Source organism: Mobula birostris, chromosome 6 (assembly GCF_030028105.1).
Source record: "Mobula birostris isolate sMobBir1 chromosome 6, sMobBir1.hap1, whole genome shotgun sequence".
NCBI classification, from domain to species: domain Eukaryota; kingdom Metazoa; phylum Chordata; class Chondrichthyes; order Myliobatiformes; family Myliobatidae; genus Mobula; species Mobula birostris.
Genome location: NC_092375.1, coordinates 97317165 through 97334458, shown reverse-complemented (window position 1 = coordinate 97334458; position 17294 = coordinate 97317165). Strand labels below are relative to the sequence as shown.

General features: G+C 59.1%; 1 protein-coding gene across 5 annotated transcripts in view; it reads left to right on the top strand.

The window, feature by feature from the left end:
- LOC140199215 (phosphorylase b kinase regulatory subunit alpha, liver isoform-like) overlaps window positions 1-17294 on the top strand; it is a 213253-nt gene that overhangs the window by 171940 nt on the left and 24019 nt on the right. The window lies entirely within an intron of this gene.

Here is a 17294-nt window from a genome sequence, read left to right as displayed (position 1 = left end):
GGTATTGTGAATGAATTAAAAGGCTATTTATAATCTGGTAAATGCAACATATGTTAATATTTCCATAATTGTTGTCAGCATCAATTTAAGTTCATGCTCTAAGCTAGACTGCTCATTTCATACACACTTCATATTGTGTGAATTCTACTAAAGGCCAGAGTTCAAGTTGTATAAGACAACATCCCCATCAACAAGGTACCTGGAACAATACCCTCACTGATACGGCATCTAATGCAGCTCAAGACCCTTACCAACATGGCATCAGGAGCAATATAACACCCTGACAAGTATGACATCCAATGCAATACAAGAACCTCATCAGGATGGCGTGTGTATCAAGACCATACCCTGATCAATGTGACATCTGATTGAATCAAGCCCCTCACCAATGTGGAATTTCAAAACAACACCCTCACCAATGTGCAACATGGTGAAGCGAGGCCAAGGTCAATTCCCTCAAAGAAATGGGCTGTATCAACAATGCATCAAAGGGACATGGTCACCTATGTGTCTCTTATTCTAAAAGTCCAAATACTCCACATCTCTGGTTCACTCTCATTGATTCTATGAATTATAACTCCCGAAATCACCGCACATTTGTCAGATCATTCCTTTTTCATGTTGATTCTGCATTATTCCATCATTATCTTGGCCTGGCCGGAATGTCTTCCTTAATAATGAGGCTGCACTTGCCACCTTCCAATCTGTGTCAATGGGTCTAGAACCGGTGGAATTTTAAAGGTTTATTCAGGGCAGTACAACAAGGCAGTGGGTGGAGCTGCTGCCTCATGGTGCCAGAGGCCCAGGTTCAAATCTGACCTCGGGTTCTGTCTATGTGGAGACTGCATGTTCTCCCTGTGACTGCGAGGGGTTGCCCCGAGTTCTCTGGTTTCCTCCCACCTTCAAAAGACATGTTGATGAGTAAGTAAATTGGCTGTTGTAAGGGGAGTGGTAGACCCTGGGATGGGTGGAGAACCTGGGGTGGGTGGAGGTGAGTGGTAGAGCCTGGGGTGGGTGTAGGTGAGTGGTAGAGTCTGGGGTGGGTGTAGGTCAATGTAGAGTCTGGGGTGGGTGTAGGTGAGTGGTAGAGCCTGGGGTGGGTGTAGAACCTGGGGTGGGTGTAGGTGATCGGTAGAGCCTGGGGTGGGTGTAGGTGAGTGGTAGAGCCTGGGGTGGGTGTAGGTGAGTGGTAGAGTCTGGGGTGAGTGTAGGTGAGTGGTAGAGCCTGGGGTGGGTGTAGGTGATCGATAGAGCCTGGGGTGGGTGTAGGTGAGTGGTAGAGCCTGGGGTGGGTGTAGGTGATCGGTAGAGTCTGGGGTGGGTGTAGGTGAGTGGTAGAGCCTGGGGTGGGTGTAGGTGAGTGGTAGAGTCTGGGGTGGGTGTAGGTGAGTGGTAGAGCCTGGGGTGGGTGTAGGTGATCGGTAGAGCCTGGGGTGGGTGTAGGTGAGTGGTAGAGTCTGGGGTGGGTGTAGGTGATCGGTAGAGTCTGGGGTGGGTGTAGGTGATCGGTAGAGCCTGGGGTGGGTGCAGGTGAGTGGTAGAGCCTGGGGTGGGTGTAGGTGAGTGGTAGAGCCTGGGGTGGGTGTAGGTGAGTGGTAGAGCCTGGGGTGGGTGTAGGTCAATGTAGAGCCTGGGGTGGGTGTAGGTGAGTGGTAGAGCCTGGGGTGGGTGTAGGTCAATGTAGAGTCTGGGGTGGGTGTAGGTGAGTGGTAGAGCCTGGGGTGGGTGTAGAGTCTGGGGTGGGTGTAGGTGATCGGTAGAGCCTGGGGTGGGTGTAGGTGAGTGGTCGAGTCTGGGGTGGGTGTAGGTGAGTGGTAGAGCCTGGGGTGGGTGTAGGTGATCGGTGGAGCCTGGGGTGGGTGTAGGTGAGTGGTAGAGCCTGGGGTGGGTGCAGGTGATCGGTAGAGTCTGGGGTGGGTGCAGGTGAGTGGTCGAGTCTGGGGTGGGTGTAGGTGAGTGGTAGAGCCTGGGGTGGGTGTAGGTGATCGGTAGAGTCTGGGGTGGGTGTAGGTGAGTGGTAGAGTCTGGGGTGGGTGTAGGTGAGTGGTAGAGTCTGGGGTGGGTGTAGGTGAGTGGTAGAGCCTGGGGTGGGTGTAGGTGATCGGTAGAGCCTGGGGTGGGTGTAGGTGATCGGTAGAGCCTGGGGTGGGTGTAGGTGAGTGGTAGAGCCTGGGGTGGGTGTAGGTGAGTGGTAGAGTCTGGGGTGGGTGTAGGTGAGTGGTAGAGTCTGGGATGGGTGTAGGTGAGTGGTAGAGCCTGGGGTGGGTGTAGGTGAGTGGTAGAGTCTGGGGTGGGTGTAGGTGAGTGGTAGAGCCTGGGGTGGGTGTAGGTGATCGGTAGAGTCTGGGGTGGGTGTAGGTGAGTGGTAGAGCCTGGGGTGGGTGTAGGTGATCGATAGAGCCTGGGGTGGGTGTAGGTGAGTGGTAGAGTCTGGGGTGGGTGTAGGTGATCGATAGAGCCTGGGGTGGGTGTAGGTGAGTGGTAGAGCCTGGGGTGGGTGTAGGTGATCGGTAGAGTCTGGGGTGGGTGTAGGTGAGTGGTAGAGCCTGGGGTGGGTGTAGGTGAGTGGTAGAGTCTGGGGTGGGTGTAGGTGAGTGGTAGAGCCTGGGGTGGGTGTAGGTGATCGGTAGAGCCTGGGGTGGGTGTAGGTGAGTGGTAGAGTCTGGGGTGGGTGTAGGTGATCGGTAGAGCCTGGGGTGGGTGCAGGTGAGTGGTAGAGCCTGGGGTGGGTGTAGGTGAGTGGTAGAGCCTGGGGTGGGTGTAGGTGAGTGGTAGAGCCTGGGGTGGGTGTAGGTCAATGTAGAGCCTGGGGTGGGTGTAGGTGAGTGGTAGAGCCTGGGGTGGGTGTAGGTCAATGTAGAGCCTGGGGTGGGTGTAGGTGAGTGGTAGAGCCTGGGGTGGGTGTAGGTCAATGTAGAGTCTGGGGTGGGTGTAGGTGAGTGGTAGAGCCTGGGGTGGGTGTAGAACCTGGGGTGGGTGTAGGTGATCGGTAGAGCCTGGGGTGGCTGTAGGTGAGTGGTAGAGTCTGGGGTGGGTGTAGGTGAGTGGTAGAGCCTGTGGTGGGTGTAGGTGATCAGTAGAGCCTGGGGTGGGTGCAGGTGAGTGGTAGAGCCTGGAGTGAGTGTCAGTGATTGGTAGAGCTTGGGGTGGGTATAGGTCAATGTAGAGCCTGTGGTGGGTGTAGGTGAGTGGTAGAGCCTGGGGTGAGTGTAGGTGAGTGGTAGAGCCTGGGGTGGGTGTAGGTGAGTGGTAGAGTCTGGGGTGGGTGTAGGTGATCGGTAGAGCCTGGGGTGGGTGTAGGTGATCGGTAGAGCCTGGGGTGGGTGTAGGTGAGTGGTCGAGTCTGGGGTGGGTGTAGGTGAGTGGTCGAGTCTGGGGTGGGTGTAGGTGAGTGGTAGAGTCTGGGGTGAGTGTAGGTGAGTGGTAGAGCCTGGGGTGGGTGTAGGTGAGTGGTCGAGTCTGGGGTGGGTGTAGGTGAGTGGTAGAGCCTGGGGTGGGTGTAGGTGATCGGTAGAGCCTGGGGTGGGTGTAGGTGAGTGGTAGAGTCTGGGGTGGGTGTAGGTGATCGGTAGAGTCTGGGGTGGGTGTAGGTGATCGGTAGAGCCTGGGGTGGGTGCAGGTGAGTGGTAGAGCCTGGGGTGGGTGCAGGTGAGTGGTAGAGCCTGGGGTGGGTGTAGGTCAATGTAGAGCCTGGGGGGGGTGTAGGTGAGTGGTAGAGCCTGGGGTGGGTGTAGGTCAATGTAGAGCCTGGGGTGGGTGTAGGTGAGTGGTAGAGCCTGGGGTGGGTGTAGGTCAATGTAGAGTCTGGGGTGGGTGTAGGTGAGTGGTAGAGCCTGGGGTGGGTGTAGAACCTGGGGTGGGTGTAGGTGATCGGTAGAGCCTGGGGTGGGTGTAGGTGAGTGGTAGAGTCTGGGGTGGGTGTAGGTGAGTGGTAGAGCCTGTGGTGGGTGTAGGTGATCGGTAGAGCCTGGGGTGGGTGCAGGTGAGTGGTAGAGCCTGGAGTGAGTGTCAGTGATTGGTAGAGCTTGGGGTGGGTATAGGTCAATGTAGAGCCTGTGGTGGGTGTAGGTGAGTGGTAGAGCCTGGGGTGAGTGTAGGTGAGTGGTAGAGCCTGGGGTGGGTGTAGGTGAGTGGTAGAGTCTGGGGTGGGTGTAGGTGATCGGTAGAGCCTGGGGTGGGTGTAGGTGAGTGGTCGAGTCTGGGGTGGGTGTAGGTGAGTGGTCGAGTCTGGGGTGGGTGTAGGTGAGTGGTAGAGCCTGGGGTGGGTGTAGGTGAGTGGTAGAGTCTGGGGTGGGTGTAGGTGAGTGGTAGAGCCTGGGGTGGGTGTAGGTGAGTGGTCGAGTCTGGAGTGGGTGTAGGTGAGTGGTCGAGTCTGGGGTGAGTGTAGGTGAGTGGTAGAGCCTGTGGTGGGTGTAGGTGAGTGGTAGAGCCTGTGGTGGGTGTAGGTGAGTGGTAGAGTCTGGGGTGGGTGTAGGTGATCGGTAGAGCCTGGGGTGGGTGTAGGTGATCGGTAGAGTCTGGGGTGGGTGTAGGTGATCGGTAGAGCCTGGGGTGGGTGTAGGTGAGTGGTAGAGTCTGGGGTGGGTGTAGGTGATCGGTAGAGCCTGGAGTGAGTGTCAGTGATTGGTAGAGCTTGGGGTGGGTATAGGTCAATGTAGAGCCTGTGGTGGGTGTAGGTGATCGGTACAGCCTGGGGTGGGTGTAGGTGAGTGGTAGAGTCTGGGGTGGGTGTAGGTGATCGGTAGAGCCTGGGGTGGGTGTAGGTGAGTGGTCGAGTCTGGGGTGGGTGTAGGTGAGTAGTAGAGCCTGGGGTGGGTGTAGGTGATCGGTAGAGCCTGGGGTGGGTGTAGGTGAGTGGTAGAGCCTGGGGTGGGTGTAGGTGATCGGTAGAGTCTGGGGTGGGTGTAGGTGAGTGGTCGAGTCTGGGGTGGGTGCAGGTGAGTGGTCAAGTCTGGGGTGGGTGTAGGTGAGTGGTAGAGCCTGGGGTGGGTGTAGGTGATCGGTAGAGTCTGGGGTGGGTGTAGGTGAGTGGTAGAGTCTGGGGTGGGTGTAGGTGAGTGGTAGAGTCTGGGATGGGTGTAGGTGAGTGGTAGAGCCTGGGGTGGGTGTAGGTGATCGGTAGAGCCTGGGGTGGGTGTAGGTGAGTGGTAGAGTCTGGGGTGGGTGTAGGTGAGTGGTAGAGCCTGGGGTGGGTGTAGGTGAGTGGTAGAGTCTGGGGTGGGTGTAGGTGAGTGGTAGAGCCTGGGGTGGGTGTAGGTGAGTGGTAGAGTCTGGGGTGGGTGTAGGTGAGTGGTAGAGCCTGGGGTGGGTGTAGGTGATCGGTAGAGTCTGGGGTGGGTGTAGGTGAGTGGTAGAGCCTGGGGTGGGTGTAGGTGAGTGGTAGAGTCTGGGGTGGGTGTAGGTGATCGATAGAGCCTGGGGTGGGTGTAGGTGAGTGGTAGAGTCTGGGGTGGGTGTAGGTGATCGATAGAGCCTGGGGTGGGTGTAGGTGAGTGGTAGAGCCTGGGGTGGGTGTAGGTGATCGGTAGAGTCTGGGGTGGGTGTAGGTGAGTGGTAGAGCCTGGGGTGGGTGTAGGTGAGTGTTAGAGTCTGGGGTGGGTGCAGGTGATCGGTAGAGCCTGGGGTGGGTGTAGGTGAGTGGTAGAGTCTGGGGTGGGTGTAGGTGATCGGTAGAGCCTGGGGTGGGTGCAGGTGAGTGGTAGAGCCTGGGGTGGGTGTAGGTGAGTGGTAGAGCCTGGGGTGGGTGTAGGTCAATGTAGAGTCTGTGGTGGGTGTAGGTGAGTGGTAGAGCCTGGGGTGGGTGTAGAACCTGGGGTGGGTGTAGGTGATCGGTAGAGCCTGGGGTGGGTGTAGGTGAGTGGTAGAGTCTGGGGTGGGTGTAGGTGAGTGGTAGAGCCTGTGGTGGGTGTAGGTGATCGGTAGAGCCTGGGGTGGGTGCAGGTGAGTGGTAGAGCCTGGAGTGAGTGTCAGTGATTGGTACAGCTTGGGGTGGGTATAGGTCAATGTAGAGCCTGTGGTGGGTGTAGGTGAGTGGTAGAGCCTGGGGTGAGTGTAGGTGAGTGGTAGAGCCTGGGGTGGGTGTAGGTGAGTGGTAGAGTCTGGGGTGGGTGTAGGTGATCGGTAGAGCCTGGGGTGGGTGTAGGTGATCGGTAGAGCCTGGGGTGGGTGTAGGTGAGTGGTCGAGTCTGGGGTGGGTGTAGGTGAGTGGTCGAGTCTGGGGTGGGTGTAGGTGAGTGGTAGAGCCTGGGGTGGGTGTAGGTGAGTGGTAGAGTCTGGGGTGAGTGTAGGTGAGTGGTAGAGCCTGGGGTGGGTGTAGGTGAGTGGTGGAGTCTGGGGTGGGTGTAGGTGAGTGGTCGAGTCTGGGGTGAGTGTAGGTGAGTGGTAGAGCCTGTGGTGGGTGTAGGTGAGTGGTAGAGCCTGTGGTGGGTGTAGGTGATCGGTAGAGCCTGGGGTGGGTGTAGGTGATCGGTAGAGTCTGGGGTGGGTGTAGGTGATCGGTAGAGCCTGGGGTGGGTGTAGGTGAGTGGTAGAGTCTGGGGTGGGTGTAGGTGATCGGTAGAGCCTGGAGTGAGTGTCAGTGATTGGTAGAGCTTGGGGTGGGTATAGGTCAATGTAGAGCCTGTGGTGGGTGTAGGTGATCGGTACAGCCTGGGGTGGGTGTAGGTGAGTGGTAGAGTCTGGGGTGGGTGTAGGTGATCGGTAGAGCCTGGGGTGGGTGTAGGTGAGTGGTCGAGTCTGGGGTGGGTGTAGGTGAGTGGTAGAGCCTGGGGTGGGTGTAGGTGATCGGTAGAGCCTGGGGTGGGTGTAGGTGAGTGGTAGAGCCTGGGGTGGGTGTAGGTGATCGGTAGAGCCTGGGGTGGGTGTAGGTGATCGGTAGAGTCTGGGGTGGGTGTAGGTGAGTGGTCGAGTCTGGGGTGGGTGCAGGTGAGTGGTCGAGTCTGGGGTGGGTGTAGGTGAGTGGTAGAGCCTGGGGTGGGTGTAGGTGATCGGTAGAGTCTGGGGTGGGTGTAGGTGAGTGGTAGAGTCTGGGGTGGGTGTAGGTGATCGGTAGAGCCTGGAGTGAGTGTCAGTGATTGGTAGAGCTTGGGGTGGGTATAGGTCAATGTAGAGCCTGTGGTGGGTGTAGGTGATCGGTACAGCCTGGGGTGGGTGTAGGTGAGTGGTAGAGTCTGGGGTGGGTGTAGGTGATCGGTAGAGCCTGGGGTGGGTGTAGGTGAGTGGTCGAGTCTGGGGTGGGTGTAGGTCAGTGTAGAGCCTGGGGTGGGTGTAGGTGAGTGGTAGAGTCTGGGTTGGGTGTAGGTGAGTGGTAGAGTGTGGGGTGGGTGTAGGTGAGTGGTAGAGCCTGGGGTGGGTGTAGGTGATCGGTAGAGCCTGGGGTGGGTGTAGGTGAGTGGTAGAGCCTGGGGTGGGTGTAGGTGATCGGTAGAGTCTGGGGTGGGTGTAGGTGATCGGTAGAGCCTGGGGTGGGTGTAGGTGAGTGGTCGAGTCTGGGGTGGGTGTAGGTCAGTGTAGAGCCTGGGGTGGGTGTAGGTGAGTGGTAGAGTCTGGGTTGGGTGTAGGTGAGTGGTAGAGTGTGGGGTGGGTGTAGGTGAGTGGTAGAGTCTGGGGTGAGTGTAGGTGAGTGGTCGAGTCTGGGGTGAGTGTAGGTGAGTGGTAGAGCCTGGGGTGGGTGTAGGTGATCGGTAGAGCCTGGGGTGGGTGTAGGTGATCGGTAGAGTCTGGGGTGGGTGTAGGTGAGTGGTAGAGTCTGGGGTGGGTGTAGGTGATCGGTAGAGTCTGGGGTGGGTGTAGGTGACCGGTAGAGTCTGGGGTGGGTGTAGGTGATCGGTAGAGCCTGGGGTGGGTGTAGGTGAGTGGTAGAGCCTGGGGTGGGTGTAGGTGATCGGTAGAGCCTGGGGTGGGTGTAGGTGATCGGTAGAGTCTGGGGTGGGTGTAGGTGATCGGTAGAGCCTGGGGTGGGTGTAGGTGAGTGGTCGAGTCTGGGGTGGGTGTAGGTCAGTGTAGAGTCTGGGGTGGGTGTAGGTGAGTGGTAGAGCCTGGGGTGGGTGTAGGTGAGTGGTAGAGTCTGGGTTGGGTGTAGGTGAGTGGTAGAGTCTGGGGTGAGTGTAGGTGAGTGGTCGAGTCTGGGGTGAGTGTAGGTGAGTGGTCGAGTCTGGGGTGGGTGTAGGTGAGTGGTCGAGTCTGGGGTGGGTGTAGGTGAGTGGTCGAGTCTGGGGTGGGTGTAGGTGAGTGGTAGAGCCTGGGGTGGGTGTAGGTGATCGGTAGAGCCTGGGGTGGGTGTAGGTGATCGGTAGAGCCTGGGGTGGGTGTAGGTGATCGGTAGAGTCTGGGGTGGGTGTAGGTGATCGGTAGAGCCTGGGGTGGGTGTAGGTGAGTGGTCGAGCCTGGGGTGGGTGTAGGTCAGTGTAGAGTCTGGGGTGGGTGTAGGTGAGTGGTGGAGCCTGGGGTGGGTGTAGGTGAGTGGTAGAGTCTGGGGTGAGTGTAGGTGAGTGGTCGAGTCTGGGGTGGGTGTAGGTGATCGGTAGAGCCTGGGGTGGGTGTAGGTGATCGGTAGAGCCTGGGGTGGGTGTAGGTGAGTGGTCGAGTCTGGGGTGGGTGTAGGTCAGTGTAGAGTCTGGGGTGGGTGTAGGTGAGTGGTAGAGCCTGGGGTGGGTGTAGGTGAGTGGTAGAGTCTGGGGTGGGTGTAGGTGAGTGGTAGAGCCTGGGGTGGGTGTAGGTGAGTGGTAGAGCCTGGGGTGGGTGTAGGTGAGTGGTAGAGTCTGGGGTGGGTGTAGGTGAGTGGTAGAGTGTGGGGTGGGTGTAGGTGAGTGGTAGAGTCTGGGGTGAGTGTAGGTGAGTGGTCGAGTCTGGGGTGGGTGTAGGTGAGTGGTCGAGTCTGGGGTGGGTGTAGGTGAGTGGTAGAGCCTGGGGTGGGTGTAGGTGAGTGGTAGAGCGTGGGGTGGGTGTAGGTGAGTGGTAGAGTCTGGGGTGGGTGTAGGTGAGTGGTCGAGTCTGGGGTGGGTGTAGGTGAGTGGTCGAGTCTGGGGTGGGTGTAGGTGAGTGGTAGAGCCTGGGGTGGGTGTAGGTGAGTGGTAGAGCCTGGAGTGAGTGTCAGTGATTGGTAGAGCTTGGGGTGGGTATAGGTCAATGTAGAGCCTGTGGTGGGTGTAGGTGATCGGTACAGCCTGGGGTGGGTGTAGGTGAGTGGTAGAGTCTGGGGTGGGTGTAGGTGATCGGTAGAGCCTGGGGTGGGTGTAGGTGAGTGGTCGAGTCTGGGGTGGGTGTAGGTGAGTAGTAGAGCCTGGGGTGGGTGTAGGTGATCGGTAGAGCCTGGGGTGGGTGTAGGTGAGTGGTAGAGCCTGGGGTGGGTGTAGGTGATCGGTAGAGTCTGGGGTGGGTGTAGGTGAGTGGTCGAGTCTGGGGTGGGTGCAGGTGAGTGGTCAAGTCTGGGGTGGGTGTAGGTGAGTGGTAGAGCCTGGGGTGGGTGTAGGTGATCGGTAGAGTCTGGGGTGGGTGTAGGTGAGTGGTAGAGTCTGGGGTGGGTGTAGGTGAGTGGTAGAGTCTGGGATGGGTGTAGGTGAGTGGTAGAGCCTGGGGTGGGTGTAGGTGATCGGTAGAGCCTGGGGTGGGTGTAGGTGATCGGTAGAGCCTGGGGTGGGTGTAGGTGAGTGGTAGAGTCTGGGGTGGGTGTAGGTGAGTGGTAGAGCCTGGGGTGGGTGTAGGTGAGTGGTAGAGTCTGGGGTGGGTGTAGGTGAGTGGTAGAGCCTGGGGTGGGTGTAGGTGAGTGGTAGAGTCTGGGGTGGGTGTAGGTGAGTGGTAGAGCCTGGGGTGGGTGTAGGTGATCGGTAGAGTCTGGGGTGGGTGTAGGTGAGTGGTAGAGCCTGGGGTGGGTGTAGGTGAGTGGTAGAGTCTGGGGTGGGTGTAGGTGATCGATAGAGCCTGGGGTGGGTGTAGGTGAGTGGTAGAGTCTGGGGTGGGTGTAGGTGATCGATAGAGCCTGGGGTGGGTGTAGGTGAGTGGTAGAGCCTGGGGTGGGTGTAGGTGATCGGTAGAGTCTGGGGTGGGTGTAGGTGAGTGGTAGAGCCTGGGGTGGGTGTAGGTGAGTGTTAGAGTCTGGGGTGGGTGCAGGTGATCGGTAGAGCCTGGGGTGGGTGTAGGTGAGTGGTAGAGTCTGGGGTGGGTGTAGGTGATCGGTAGAGCCTGGGGTGGGTGCAGGTGAGTGGTAGAGCCTGGGGTGGGTGTAGGTGAGTGGTAGAGCCTGGGGTGGGTGTAGGTCAATGTAGAGTCTGTGGTGGGTGTAGGTGAGTGGTAGAGCCTGGGGTGGGTGTAGAACCTGGGGTGGGTGTAGGTGATCGGTAGAGCCTGGGGTGGGTGTAGGTGAGTGGTAGAGTCTGGGGTGGGTGTAGGTGAGTGGTAGAGCCTGTGGTGGGTGTAGGTGATCGGTAGAGCCTGGGGTGGGTGCAGGTGAGTGGTAGAGCCTGGAGTGAGTGTCAGTGATTGGTAGAGCTTGGGGTGGGTATAGGTCAATGTAGAGCCTGTGGTGGGTGTAGGTGAGTGGTAGAGCCTGGGGTGAGTGTAGGTGAGTGGTAGAGCCTGGGGTGGGTGTAGGTGAGTGGTAGAGTCTGGGGTGGGTGTAGGTGATCGGTAGAGCCTGGGGTGGGTGTAGGTGAGTGGTCGAGTCTGGGGTGGGTGTAGGTGAGTGGTCGAGTCTGGGGTGGGTGTAGGTGAGTGGTAGAGCCTGGGGTGGGTGTAGGTGAGTGGTAGAGTCTGGGGTGAGTGTAGGTGAGTGGTAGAGCCTGGGGTGGGTGTAGGTGAGTGGTGGAGTCTGGGGTGGGTGTAGGTGAGTGGTCGAGTCTGGGGTGAGTGTAGGTGAGCGGTAGAGTCTGGGGTGGGTGTAGGTGATCGGTAGAGCCTGGGGTGGGTGTAGGTGAGTGGTAGAGTCTGGGGTGGGTGTAGGTGATCGGTAGAGCCTGGAGTGAGTGTCAGTGATTGGTAGAGCTTGGGGTGGGTATAGGTCAATGTAGAGCCTGTGGTGGGTGTAGGTGATCGGTACAGCCTGGGGTGGGTGTAGGTGAGTGGTAGAGTCTGGGGTGGGTGTAGGTGATCGGTAGAGCCTGGGGTGGGTGTAGGTGAGTGGTCGAGTCTGGGGTGGGTGTAGGTGAGTGGTAGAGCCTGGGGTGGGTGTAGGTGATCGGTAGAGCCTGGGGTGGGTGTAGGTGAGTGGTAGAGCCTGGGGTGGGTGTAGGTGATCGGTAGAGCCTGGGGTGGGTGTAGGTGATCGGTAGAGTCTGGGGTGGGTGTAGGTGAGTGGTCGAGTCTGGGGTGGGTGCAGGTGAGTGGTCGAGTCTGGGGTGGGTGTAGGTGAGTGGTAGAGCCTGGGGTGGGTGTAGGTGATCGGTAGAGTCTGGGGTGGGTGTAGGTGAGTGGTAGAGTCTGGGGTGGGTGTAGGTGATCGGTAGAGCCTGGAGTGAGTGTCAGTGATTGGTAGAGCTTGGGGTGGGTATAGGTCAATGTAGAGCCTGTGGTGGGTGTAGGTGATCGGTACAGCCTGGGGTGGGTGTAGGTGAGTGGTAGAGTCTGGGGTGGGTGTAGGTGATCGGTAGAGCCTGGGGTGGGTGTAGGTGAGTGGTCGAGTCTGGGGTGGGTGTAGGTCAGTGTAGAGCCTGGGGTGGGTGTAGGTGAGTGGTAGAGTCTGGGTTGGGTGTAGGTGAGTGGTAGAGTGTGGGGTGGGTGTAGGTGAGTGGTAGAGCCTGGGGTGGGTGTAGGTGATCGGTAGAGCCTGGGGTGGGTGTAGGTGAGTGGTAGAGCCTGGGGTGGGTGTAGGTGATCGGTAGAGTCTGGGGTGGGTGTAGGTGATCGGTAGAGCCTGGGGTGGGTGTAGGTGAGTGGTCGAGTCTGGGGTGGGTGTAGGTCAGTGTAGAGCCTGGGGTGGGTGTAGGTGAGTGGTAGAGTCTGGGTTGGGTGTAGGTGAGTGGTAGAGTGTGGGGTGGGTGTAGGTGAGTGGTAGAGTCTGGGGTGAGTGTAGGTGAGTGGTCGAGTCTGGGGTGAGTGTAGGTGAGTGGTAGAGCCTGGGGTGGGTGTAGGTGATCGGTAGAGCCTGGGGTGGGTGTAGGTGATCGGTAGAGTCTGGGGTGGGTGTAGGTGAGTGGTAGAGTCTGGGGTGGGTGTAGGTGATCGGTAGAGTCTGGGGTGGGTGTAGGTGACCGGTAGAGTCTGGGGTGGGTGTAGGTGATCGGTAGAGCCTGGGGTGGGTGTAGGTGAGTGGTAGAGCCTGGGGTGGGTGTAGGTGATCGGTAGAGCCTGGGGTGGGTGTAGGTGATCGGTAGAGTCTGGGGTGGGTGTAGGTGATCGGTAGAGCCTGGGGTGGGTGTAGGTGAGTGGTCGAGTCTGGGGTGGGTGTAGGTCAGTGTAGAGTCTGGGGTGGGTGTAGGTGAGTGGTAGAGCCTGGGGTGGGTGTAGGTGAGTGGTAGAGTCTGGGTTGGGTGTAGGTGAGTGGTAGAGTCTGGGGTGAGTGTAGGTGAGTGGTCGAGTCTGGGGTGAGTGTAGGTGAGTGGTCGAGTCTGGGGTGGGTGTAGGTGAGTGGTCGAGTCTGGGGTGGGTGTAGGTGAGTGGTCGAGTCTGGGGTGGGTGTAGGTGAGTGGTAGAGCCTGGGGTGGGTGTAGGTGATCGGTAGAGCCTGGGGTGGGTGTATGTGATCGGTAGAGTCTGGGGTGGGTGTAGGTGATCGGTAGAGCCTGGGGTGGGTGTAGGTGATCGGTAGAGCCTGGGGTGGGTGTAGGTGAGTGGTCGAGTCTGGGGTGGGTGTAGGTCAGTGTAGAGTCTGGGGTGGGTGTAGGTGAGTGGTAGAGCCTGGGGTGGGTGTAGGTGAGTGGTAGAGTCTGGGGTGAGTGTAGGTGAGTGGTCGAGTCTGGGGTGGGTGTAGGTGATCGGTAGAGCCTGGGGTGGGTGTAGGTGATCGGTAGAGCCTGGGGTGGGTGTAGGTGAGTGGTCGAGTCTGGGGTGGGTGTAGGTCAGTGTAGAGTCTGGGGTGGGTGTAGGTGAGTGGTAGAGCCTGGGGTGGGTGTAGGTGAGTGGTAGAGTCTGGGGTGGGTGTAGGTGAGTGGTCGAGTCTGGGGTGGGTGTAGGTGAGTGGTCGAGTCTGGGGTGGGTGTAGGTGAGTGGTCGAGTCTGGGGTGGGTGTAGGTGAGTGGTAGAGCCTGGGGTGGGTGTAGGTGAGTGGTAGAGCGTGGGGTGGGTGTAGGTGAGTGGTAGAGTCTGGGGTGGGTGTAGGTGAGTGGTCGAGTCTGGGGTGGGTGTAGGTGAGTGGTCGAGTCTGGGGTGGGTGTAGGTGAGTGGTAGAGCCTGGGGTGGGTGTAGGTGAGTGGTAGAGTGTGGGGTGGGTGTAGGTGAGTGGTAGAGTCTGGGGTGAGTGTAGGTGAGTGGTAGAGTCTGGGGTGGGTGTAGGTGAGTGGTAGAGCCTGGGGTGGGTGTAGGTGAGTGGTAGAGTCTGGGGTGGGTGTAGGTGAGTGGTAGAGCCTGGGGTGGGTGTAGGTGAGTGGTCGAGCCTGGGGTGGGTGTAGGTGATCGGTAGAGTCTGGGGTGGGTGTAGGTGATCGGTAGAGCCTGGGGTGGGTGTAGGTGAGTGGTAGAGCCTGGGGTGGGTGTAGGTGATCGGTAGAGCCTGGGGTGGGTGTAGGTGATCGGTAGAGTCTGGGGTGGGTGTAGGTGATCGGTAGAGCCTGGGGTGGGTGTAGGTGAGTGGTCGAGTCTGGGGTGGGTGTAGGTCAGTGTAGAGCCTGGGGTGGGTGTAGGTGATCGGTAGAGTCTGGGGTGGGTGTAGGTGAGTGGTAGAGTCTGGGGTGAGTGTAGGTGAGTGGTCGAGTCTGGGGTGGGTGTAGGTGAGTGGTAGAGTCTGGGGTGGGTGTAGGTGAGTGGTAGAGTCTGGGGTGGGTGTAGGTGAGTGGTAGAGTGTGGGGTGGGTGTAGGTGAGTGGTAGAGTCTGGGGTGGGTGTAGGTGATCGGTAGAGCCTGGGGTGGGTGTAGGTGAGTGGTAGAGTCTGGGGTGGGTGTAGGTGATCGGTAGAGCCTGGAGTGAGTGTCAGTGATTGGTAGAGCTTGGGGTGGGTATAGGTCAATGTAGAGCCTGTGGTGGGTGTAGGTGATCGGTACAGCCTGGGGTGGGTGTAGGTGAGTGGTAGAGTCTGGGGTGGGTGTAGGTGATCGGTAGAGCCTGGGGTGGGTGTAGGTGAGTGGTCGAGTCTGGGGTGGGTGTAGGTGAGTGGTAGAGCCTGGGGTGGGTGTAGGTGATCGGTAGAGCCTGGGGTGGGTGTAGGTGAGTGGTAGAGCCTGGGGTGGGTGTAGGTGATCGGTAGAGCCTGGGGTGGGTGTAGGTGATCGGTAGAGTCTGGGGTGGGTGTAGGTGAGTGGTCGAGTCTGGGGTGGGTGCAGGTGAGTGGTCGAGTCTGGGGTGGGTGCAGGTGAGTGGTAGAGCCTGGGGTGGGTGTAGGTGATCGGTAGAGTCTGGGGTGGGTGTAGGTGAGTGGTAGAGTCTGGGGTGGGTGTAGGTGATCGGTAGAGCCTGGAGTGAGTGTCAGTGATTGGTAGAGCTTGGGGTGGGTATAGGTCAATGTAGAGCCTGTGGTGGGTGTAGGTGATCGGTACAGCCTGGGGTGGGTGTAGGTGAGTGGTAGAGTCTGGGGTGGGTGTAGGTGATCGGTAGAGCCTGGGGTGGGTGTAGGTGAGTGGTCGAGTCTGGGGTGGGTGTAGGTCAGTGTAGAGCCTGGGGTGGGTGTAGGTGAGTGGTAGAGTCTGGGTTGGGTGTAGGTGAGTGGTAGAGTGTGGGGTGGGTGTAGGTGAGTGGTAGAGCCTGGGGTGGGTGTAGGTGATCGGTAGAGCCTGGGGTGGGTGTAGGTGAGTGGTAGAGCCTGGGGTGGGTGTAGGTGATCGGTAGAGTCTGGGGTGGGTGTAGGTGATCGGTAGAGCCTGGGGTGGGTGTAGGTGAGTGGTCGAGTCTGGGGTGGGTGTAGGTCAGTGTAGAGCCTGGGGTGGGTGTAGGTGAGTGGTAGAGTCTGGGTTGGGTGTAGGTGAGTGGTAGAGTGTGGGGTGGGTGTAGGTGAGTGGTAGAGTGTGGGGTGGGTGTAGGTGAGTGGTAGAGTCTGGGGTGAGTGTAGGTGAGTGGTCGAGTCTGGGGTGAGTGTAGGTGAGTGGTAGAGCCTGGGGTGGGTGTAGGTGATCGGTAGAGCCTGGGGTGGGTGTAGGTGATCGTAGAGTCTGGGGTGGGTGTAGGTGAGTGGTAGAGTCTGGGGTGGGTGTAGGTGACCGGTAGAGTCTGGGGTGGGTGTAGGTGACCGGTAGAGTCTGGGGTGGGTGTAGGTGACCGGTAGAGCCTGGGGTGGGTGTAGGTGAGTGGTAGAGCCTGGGGTGGGTGTAGGTGATCGGTAGAGCCTGGGGTGGGTGTAGGTGATCGGTAGAGCCTGGGGTGGGTGTAGGTGAGTGGTCGAGTCTGGGGTGGGTGTAGGTCAGTGTAGAGTCTGGGGTGGGTGTAGGTGAGTGGTAGAGCCTGGGGTGGGTGTAGGTGAGTGGTAGAGTCTGGGTTGGGTGTAGGTGAGTGGTAGAGTCTGGGGTGAGTGTAGGTGAGTGGTCGAGTCTGGGGTGAGTGTAGGTGAGTGGTCGAGTCTGGGGTGGGTGTAGGTGAGTGGTCGAGTCTGGGGTGGGTGTAGGTGAGTGGTCGAGTCTGGGGTGGGTGTAGGTGAGTGGTAGAGCCTGGGGTGGGTGTAGGTGATCGGTAGAGCCTGGGGTGGGTGTAGGTGATCGGTAGAGGCTGGGGTGGGTGTAGGTGATCGGTAGAGCCTGGGGTGGGTGTAGGTGAGTGGTCGAGTCTGGGGTGGGTGTAGGTCAGTGTAGAGTCTGGGGTGGGTGTAGGTGAGTGGTAGAGCCTGGGGTGGGTGTAGGTGAGTGGTAGAGTCTGGGGTGAGTGTAGGTGAGTGGTCGAGTCTGGGGTGGGTGTAGGTGATCGGTAGAGCCTGGGGTGGGTGTAGGTGATCGGTAGAGCCTGGGGTGGGTGTAGGTGAGTGGTCGAGTCTGGGGTGGGTGTAGGTCAGTGTAGAGTCTGGGGTGGGTGTAGGTGAGTGGTAGAGCCTGGGGTGGGTGTAGGTGAGTGGTAGAGTCTGGGGTGGGTGTAGGTGAGTGGTAGAGCCTGGGGTGGGTGTAGGTGAGTGGTAGAGCCTGGGGTGGGTGTAGGTGAGTGGTAGAGTCTGGGGTGGGTGTAGGTGAGTGGTAGAGTGTGGGGTGGGTGTAGGTGAGTGGTAGAGTCTGGGGTGGGTGTAGGTGAGTGGTCGAGTCTGGGGTGGGTGTAGGTGAGTGGTCGAGTCTGGGGTGGGTGTAGGTGAGTGGTAGAGCCTGGGGTGGGTGTAGGTGAGTGGTAGAGCGTGGGGTGGGTGTAGGTGAGTGGTAGAGTCTGGGGTGGGTGTAGGTGAGTGGTCGAGTCTGGGGTGGGTGTAGGTGAGTGGTCGAGTCTGGGGTGGGTGTAGGTGAGTGGTAGAGCCTGGGGTGGGTGTAGGTGAGTGGTAGAGTGTGGGGTGGGTGTAGGTGAGTGGTAGAGTCTGGGGTGAGTGTAGGTGAGTGGTAGAGTCTGGGGTGGGTGTAGGTGAGTGGTAGAGCCTGGGGTGGGTGTAGGTGAGTGGTAGAGTCTGGGGTGGGTGTAGGTGAGTGGTAGAGCCTGGGGTGGGTGTAGGTGAGTGGTCGAGCCTGGGGTGGGTGTAGGTGATCGGTAGAGTCTGGGGTGGGTGTAGGTGATCGGTAGAGCCTGGGGTGGGTGTAGGTGAGTGGTAGAGCCTGGGGTGGGTGTAGGTGATCGGTAGAGCCTGGGGTGGGTGTAGGTGATCGGTAGAGTCTGGGGTGGGTGTAGGTGATCGGTAGAGCCTGGGGTGGGTGTAGGTGAGTGGTCGAGTCTGGGTTGGGTGTAGGTGAGTGGTAGAGTCTGGGGTGGGTGTAGGTGATCGGTAGAGCCTGGGGGTGGGTGTAGGTGATCGGTAGAGCCTGGGGTGGGTGTAGGTGAGTGGTCGAGTCTGGGGTGGGTGTAGGTCAGTGTAGAGCCTGGGGTGGGTGTAGGTGATCGGTAGAGTCTGGGGTGGGTGTAGGTGAGTGGTAGAGTCTGGGGTGAGTGTAGGTGAGTGGTCGAGTCTGGGGTGGGTGTAGGTGAGTGGTCGAGTCTGGGGTGGGTGTAGGTCAGTGTAGAGCCTGGGGTGGGTGTAGGTGATCGGTAGAGTCTGGGGTGGGTGTAGGTGAGTGGTAGAGTCTGGGGTGAGTGTAGGTGAGTGGTCGAGTCTGGGGTGGGT